The 7636-nt window shown below is 48.0% G+C and overlaps 1 long non-coding RNA gene across 1 annotated transcript; it reads left to right on the top strand.

Annotated features, from left to right (window-relative positions):
- Positions 1-415: 415 nt before the first annotated feature.
- On the top strand, positions 416-6518 carry LOC128342339 (uncharacterized). Its single transcript, XR_008314913.1, has 3 exons — positions 416-549; positions 2620-2904; positions 5990-6518. It is a non-coding gene; the product is annotated as an uncharacterized LOC128342339 (long non-coding RNA).
- The last annotated feature ends 1118 nt before the right edge of the window (positions 6519-7636 follow it).

Genomic DNA, 7636 nt, shown 5'->3' with positions numbered 1-7636 from the left:
ATGAAAACTGTTTACATTAATAGGGAAGATACACCACAGAGAGCAGTTCTGGGCTTTGCCACCTCAGCTCTGGGACAAACATGACCTCCGAGAGATTCTCTGCAGTGTGCTCTCTCCCTCCCTCCCTCCCTCCCTCCCTCCCATTATCTTACATATTCCCTGCAGCATTTCTTCCCAACAACCCTAGCTGTTAAAGCCCCCCTCGCTCTTGGTCTGTGGCCTGGATGCCACAGCTGTTCCTGCTGTGGTTACATTATACCTCTTCTCAGCAAAAACTTCTTAGCATAGCCGCTTCAAGAACTGAAGCAGCCGGAGGCTTCACCCTAGGTCACCACAGCACGCACACTTCTAGTTTCAGAAGCCAGCGCAGCCACCCACTGAACTCCATGCCTAGGGATGATCCATGTGTGCTACGGGGTGGGGATCTGGGGGTGGCCGTCTCCCTCCCTCCGCAGTGCCCTGAAGGAGGAAACGTTTCCTCCAGGTGAAGATGTGGCTGCCTGGCTGGCCCCTCTGCCTGCTCTTGGGGGCAGCTGACCTGCGGATCTGGTGAGTGACTCCAAGGGCTGAAGACCCCCCTCTGCTGGGGAGGAGAGGAGGATCCAGCCAACTGCCAGGGGAGGGATGTTTAGAGCATTTCCTTCCTAGTTGGGGGTGGGTGGGGGGAGAGACCCCTCTCAATAGCTGCTGCTTAGTGGGCCACAGCTGGCTGCTTCACCCAGGTGCCAGGAGGGAGCCCCTCTGCTTAAGGATGTTGGCCTTGGGCCAAGAAGTGAAGATGGGTCCTTTCTCTCCCCCCACCCCCGCCACCTTTGCTGCAGAAAAACTGTAAAGATGTGATGGGAAACAGTGTTCCCTCTAACAGGGATTCCCAGATGTTGTTGACTACAACTCCCATAATCCCCAAGCAAAGGTGATTGCAGCTGGGGATGCTGGGAGTTGTGGTCAACAACATCTGGGTATCCCTGTTAGAGGGAACACAGGTGGGAACAGAGGTACATCTAGGTAATTTTGGAGCCTGGCCCTAAAGGCCTTTGGAGGCCCCCTCTCCCCTGCAAATTAAGTATCATCATCCTTAGCTGGATGACCACACCACCTGGGACAGACTAAAGAGGTTTTGTGGGGGCCCCAGGGGCTGTGCAGGCCCTGGACTTCGGCCCCAAAGTCCAGGGGTAAGAGTGCCTCTGGGTGGGAAACAAAACATTCTGTTAGGGCCAGCAGGATCACAAAGTCTGACAGGTGGCTCCTCTGGCCCCAGGATGTTCCTTGGCCAATGGCCAGCTGGCCCCAAGCCAGGCCCCTGTGCCTAGTCTGAGAGGCAAGGGGGCGGTCCCAGTGCCAAGAACAGCACCTGCCACAGCCCTGACAGGGTTTCATTTCCCCTATTAGTGGTTGGTGGAATCACTGAAAGGGAGCTCCTTTCTCTGGGTGGCTCACTGCCCTGGCTGGGTGTAGGAGGAAGCAAGGGGACACCCTGGCCGAGGGGGAGCCTTGGAAGACAAACTTTTTTTTGAAGACAATTTTTTTTAATCAAACCAACAAACTACCAAAGCATACAGTATGTTACCATAGCACAATTATGTACAAAGGATCTGTTTTTACATTGTATATATGTATATATACATAGATTAACAGACATAAGGTCGGAGAACAACTGAATTGTGAGGAATGTGTCAACAATAATGTAGCCAAGGGGAAAAGGGTTTAAAACAAATCAGGTGATCGGGTGCGTCACATCTAGGGACCATTCCCACAACTTGTTCTATTGCCTTTTGGAAGAGGTATATTTGTCTGTCTGCACATAACCATACATTCTCTTCCAGAAAAAACTCACTGTCTTATCCACGTGTATCTCTTGGTCATGTCTTACTTCCCCATTCCTATGCAGGAACATAGCGTAAATGGCATCTAGGTTCACTAGCCGGATTACACAGGGGTGAACATTCCAGTTCCTTGACATGAGAGCACCCGTCCCATTCCGTTTCCTTGAGGGCTTTTTCCTGGGACCCCGAATAGTGGTTCTATCACTCGAACCAGAGGTTAATTCTTCCCAAGTCTGTTTTTCCAAAACAGGCCACTCTAATATCTCGCTTACTCTATGCCACGCTGCCTTGGCCACCACACACTCCTTTAAGAAGTGTGAGAGGGTTTCCTTGAATGTTGTGCCCAGCTCACTGGCATTTTTCTGGCAGGTGATTCTGGGACACTCCTGTTGGTCCTCCGGGAGTCATGCTTTAGTCGCATTAAGCATTAACATTTGGTGGTATAAGCGCCGCCTCATTTCCCACATATGAAAGGGGACCTCCCCCCCCCCTTAAACAGAGCTGTAGGCCTATCAGGCTGCAACAGGTACTGTGATGTGTGGCATTTGTGGCATTTACGTTCTAAAGCGGGTTTGAAAAAGGCTTCTTCCAGAATCCCCATATAAATTGTTTTCCTTAGCTGCTTGACCGAGGAGGATCTTTTAAAGAGATCCAGCACAACCTTCCATTTCTTTAATGTAAATAACTGATCTCTCAGGAAATCTGGATGGTTCCCTTTCAATGCTTGTGTGACGTTTCCCTCAAATTTCCCTTTCTCCCACCACGCCTTACCCCATATTGATTCCCGCCAGCACAGGGCGAAGAGCAAAACACAAGTCCTCTGCAAGAGGTTGGACGTGTTACAAACATTCACAAAAATCCAGTTTCCAAAACTGTAAGACATAAATCCAGTCACAAAATAGGGCTGCAGGGCCGGCAGAGGCACTAGACCTTCCCGCTCGACCTCCTTAAAGTCTGCCACACCGGCCAACGGGAAGGACGCCATATGCCATACTAGATGGAAGACTTGGCTTTCAATTCTATGAAGGAGATCGAGCAGAGGAGGGTAGACCACTGCCAGGTTGTGCACTGGGGTTATCAGGTAAGTTTGGACGTAAACTGCTTTCTGGTACATGGTAAGGTTCCATTTTTTCCACATGGAGATTTTTAGCATCACTTTTCCTTCCCATTCTGTCCAATCCCCCCCCCCCCGATTTTTCCTTAATCCCAAATTCAGTCCCCAAGATGTTCACTGTATCTGCCCACTCTAGTTCAGGCTCCGGGGGCCCTTTGCTTTTACATTCAGAGATGGGCAAGCATGAAAGCCTTTGCTGTTCGGGGTCCATTTTAATAAACACACTTTTATCGGCATTCAGTTCTGAATATGACCTTGCCATATTCACAGAAAAGGCCTAATATATCAGAGATTTCACATTCTTCTGATACCAGCAAGGTAACATCATCAGCATGAGCCACAAATTTTACTCTAAACTCAGAGATCGGTTCTGATGGAACAGGTGATTCAGCCATCCCATCACTTTCCCTCTTCCTCTTCCCCAGGAAAACTTCACGGGGCAGAGAGGGAGACCAAGAGCCCTCTCAGTCGGGGTTCTCTCTGAATTTTGATCAGAATCGGGTCTAGAGCAAAGACATAGAATAATGGACTCAGTGGGCACCCTTGGCAAACCCCCGAGTGCAGAGCAATCGGGTCACCCTGCTAACCGTTAATCTGCGGCGTCACCGTCACGTTTGTATAAAGTAGCTATATACAGGTGACGAAAAGGGGCAGTATACCCTTAGCTTTCAATAATGTCAATAGGTGATTATGATTCATTTTATCAACGGCCTTAATTTGGTCCCATAGGAGGAGATGACCTTTCCAGCTCTTGTTCTGGATAGAGCAAAAAAAAAACTCCCTCAGCAGACACAAAGAGTCTGTTATCTTTCTTCCCGACACGGCGCTTGTCTGTAAGCTGTGGATCAATTTGAGAGCCACTTTTACCAGTCTGTTATTTAATGTTTTTTGCAAAGATCCTATAATCAATATTTGTGAGGGTTATCGGCCTCCAGTTCTGTGGTAGAATGGTGTCACCTTTCTTAGGGAAAAAGATTAAAAGGCCATCCCCAAAGGACTTACTCAAATGACCATTGTCTAGGATGAAATTAAAGAGTTTTACTAAGACCGGCAACAGCAGGTCTGCATAAACCTTATAGAAGATCCACGTAAGGCCATCAGGGCCCAGAGTGGATGCACTCTTCCCCCTTGAGATAACCTCTCTGACCTCTTCCATCATCACTGGCTGAGTCAGAGAGTCCTTTTCTTCTTCAGTGAGGGAATAGCCAAGACCATGTTTACTCAGACCACAGAAACTATTTAAATAAGATTGAATGCCATCTACAGAAATATCTTTCAGTGCATACAGGTTTGTATAAAACTGAGCCATGATCTTTACCATATCGCGAGGATTAACCTCTAATCAGGCGCGGAGCCAGCCAAACGGCGGCCTGGGTCCAGGCCCGCTCAGCGGCCCCCTTCATATATGCTCGTGCGTGTGACATCATGCACACGGGGGTGTGGCTCGGGTTCCAGAGGAGCCCAGAGTGAACTCCCTCCCTCCCCCCTGGGCTACCAAGAGCCTGAACAAATGAGAAGAACTCCCCCTCTCCCACACAACTCCCCACTTCCATGCCCGGGCAGCCAAGAGCCCGGGCGAATTCTTTGCCTGTTATTTCAGGCAGCGCCGGCTGCCCGATAGGATGTTTTCCAACATCCTATCAGGCAGCCGACGCTGCCTGAAATGATAAGCTGAGAGCTCGCTCAGGCTCTCAGCAGTCCGGACCACGCCCCTTTGCATGTGATTCACATGCAAAGGGTGTGTGGCCTGGGCTGCCGAGAACACAAGCGAGCTCTCAGGCTGTTATTTCAGGCAGTGTCAGCTGCCTGATAGGATGTTTTCCCCTTTCTCTCCCTCCAGAGAGGGAGAGAAAGGGAAAAATATCCTATCGGGCAGTCGGCGCTGCCTGAAATAACTGGCAGATTGTTCGCCTGGGCTCTTGGCAGCCCGGGCATGGGAGCGGGGAGTTCACTCTGGGCTCCTTTGGAGCCTGAGCCACGGGGCTTTGGCGGCCTTTTTCTTTGGTGGCCTGGGTTCTTTGAACCCGTTCGCACAATGGTGGCTACACCCCTGCCTCTAATGGACTATTTCCATCCAATCGCAAGCCCTGAAATGTTAGTGTAGATCTATGCGTCTTATCCTTTGCCCACTCCCCCTTTGCAACTATAGGACCTTTAAAATGATATAGTTTGCTTTCCAGAAGTTTGTGCCGCAGCTCGTTTTGAAAAGTCCTGATTTTCTCCTTGCAGCGGTGGTGTGATTCCATGTTGAAGGGTTCCTCCTTGTTCATCTTATCAGTAATCCACAGCAGTTGGATGACCGCTTTCTGAGGATCTTTAACCTCTTTCCTATATGCCTGACTAGTAATTGTTTTAGTGTGGTGACCCACCCTCTTTTTCAGTGTCAATCTTGGGGTCACTCTCTATCTCTTGCTCTGATGCATATAACAAACACTGGAGATGGAGTAAGTGCTGCAACCCTGTTGCACTGAAAGCAGTTAGACTGGGGTGGGTGGGTGGTGCTTTGACATCCAAGAAGTGGCAGGATGTGGAGAAAAGGAGGATGCAAGGTGCCTGGAAGGGTTGAATTGGGTTCTTCATCGTTCTTCTACCAGAAGGGCCCTGAAGTCACCTCTTCTGACCTATGGAAGGGCTGGCCCTGAAGAATACTCTGGCCTCTCTTTGCCCCTTCTGTCCCCTGGGGACTGCAAAGATCTACCTTCCCCACCCCCCAATTCCTTTTGCCATTCTATATTCTATCCCCATTCCATATTCTACCCCCACCAAGCCCCCACTTCCCAATTCTCCCTCCCTGCTCCAATGGCTTCTTCTACCCACTTGCTATCCCCACTCCCCATTCTCTCAGGTGTCTTGACAATTTCCCTCTTTTCCTCCCTCCCATTTTTTGCCTGGGATTATTTATAGATACCTTCCCTGAACTCACAAACAAACCCTCCCCCAACTTTCTAAACAGTTGTGGTGGTAGGGGCTATTGAGGTCTTTGAAGAACAGTGGTTTGGGGTTCCCTAGGCTGCACGTCCCCTTAACTCTGCCCTTCTCTCTTCCTTTCTAGGCTCCTCCTGGCACTCCCTATGCCATTTCTACCTGGGGGTCTCAGAGCCCATCCAGGGTCTTCCCTGGTTTACTCAGGTGGTATTCGTGGATGATCAACTCATCACTTGCTATGACAGCAACACAAGGAGGGACCAGCCTCAAGTCCCCTGGGTGGAGAAGGCGGAGGATTCCCGGTTCTGGGAGTGGGAGACCTATTATGCTCAGGATGCTGAGTTCTTCTTCAGAACAAGTTCACTATTTCCCAAAGTTGTAGGCAAAGATAAATGCAGAAATGCGTAGTAATGATCGTCCATTCTGTTATCCGAAGCTTGTAGAGATAGTAATTCTTACGTTTGTAAGTCCTTGACATAAAGAGATGTGTAGTAATAATAATCCATTCTGTTATCTGGAGCTTGTAATAATAATTCTTCTTTCACTAGTAAGTCCTTAAAAACGGTCCGGATATTCAGTGTTTTTTGCCGAGGCTTCCTCACGAAGGACTACAGAATAAACGTGTTATCATCAATACTATAATAAACAATCACAGTCCTTCATATTGATTTAGCTAGACTGTTATTTTTACTACTTTCATTATTCTGTGCTCTGGGCAATTTTGGACATTTTCTAGTTTCTTTGAAATATGTTTATTTAAAGAGTTTAAAGAATTATTTAAAGAATTTAAGATATATATATATATATATATATATATACACACAAGTATAATGATTTAATCTCTGAATTTGCATGTTTATATATAATTGCTGTTAGCACACGGTTTGTTGTTGGAATTGGTTTGTTCTTGACATGTGTGGCCCTTTTTGTTATGAGTTCTTCTTCAAGCAGGACCTGGTGATCCTGTAGAGTTGCTACAATCAGCATGGAGATGAGTAAGGGGAGAGGGACAAGGTGCTGCACCCCAACATTCCTCTCTTTTCCCAGGGAAAGGAGACGAGGAGAGGCAAGTGCTGGCAGGAAGGGAAAGGGGAAGTTCCTCCCCAGGAAAGCATTTGACTGCAGTCAAAATGAGGAAAGTGAAGTGGCAGGTATGCCTCCCTTTTCATGCCTCCAGAGGAACGGCCAAGAACGGGGTCTTGATGGGTGCTTGTTTCCACGTGTGGGATGGGGCTTGTGGGGAAGAATGAATAAGCTCGTAACCGGGGATGAGATGGTGCAGCAAGCCATCCAGTTCCAGTTGATGCATAGTCAATGCATGTTCTGGTGGGCGAGGAACCTCTCCCTCCCTTGGATAAAGGTGGAAGTGCTGCTAATTCGCTTTCTTGTGGACGGGAGGGGAGGGGAGGCAGGGCCGGTGCTAGGGTTTTTTGCGCCCTAGGCGAGATCACCTTCTGCCCCCCCCCCCCCGGCCAATCATATTTGAAACACAGATGTATTATAGGAAGAATGAAAAGCACAGAATTTGACATTGTTAATTTATTTTTTTAAAATTGTGAAAACAAGTCATAAAACAATTTCTGATTTATTTTCTCAAACAGAACACAGTTTTAGCACAGAAATCACTTTGAAAAATGTTAAATGTGATGCTGAAATTTAAGTCTCTTTAATGTTTCAATTTCAAGCAAATCAAAATCTTATTTTACGTGCCTTTTCCTTTGCAAATTTTGTTAACAGTTCCTTCAGGTCAAGTGCTGATGCTTCAGCATGTTCG

Source organism: Hemicordylus capensis, chromosome 2, assembly GCF_027244095.1.
Source record: "Hemicordylus capensis ecotype Gifberg chromosome 2, rHemCap1.1.pri, whole genome shotgun sequence".
In the NCBI taxonomy this organism is placed as follows: domain Eukaryota; kingdom Metazoa; phylum Chordata; class Lepidosauria; order Squamata; family Cordylidae; genus Hemicordylus; species Hemicordylus capensis.
Note: the sequence above shows the minus strand (reverse complement) of the source record. Positions and strands in the feature narration are given on the sequence as shown.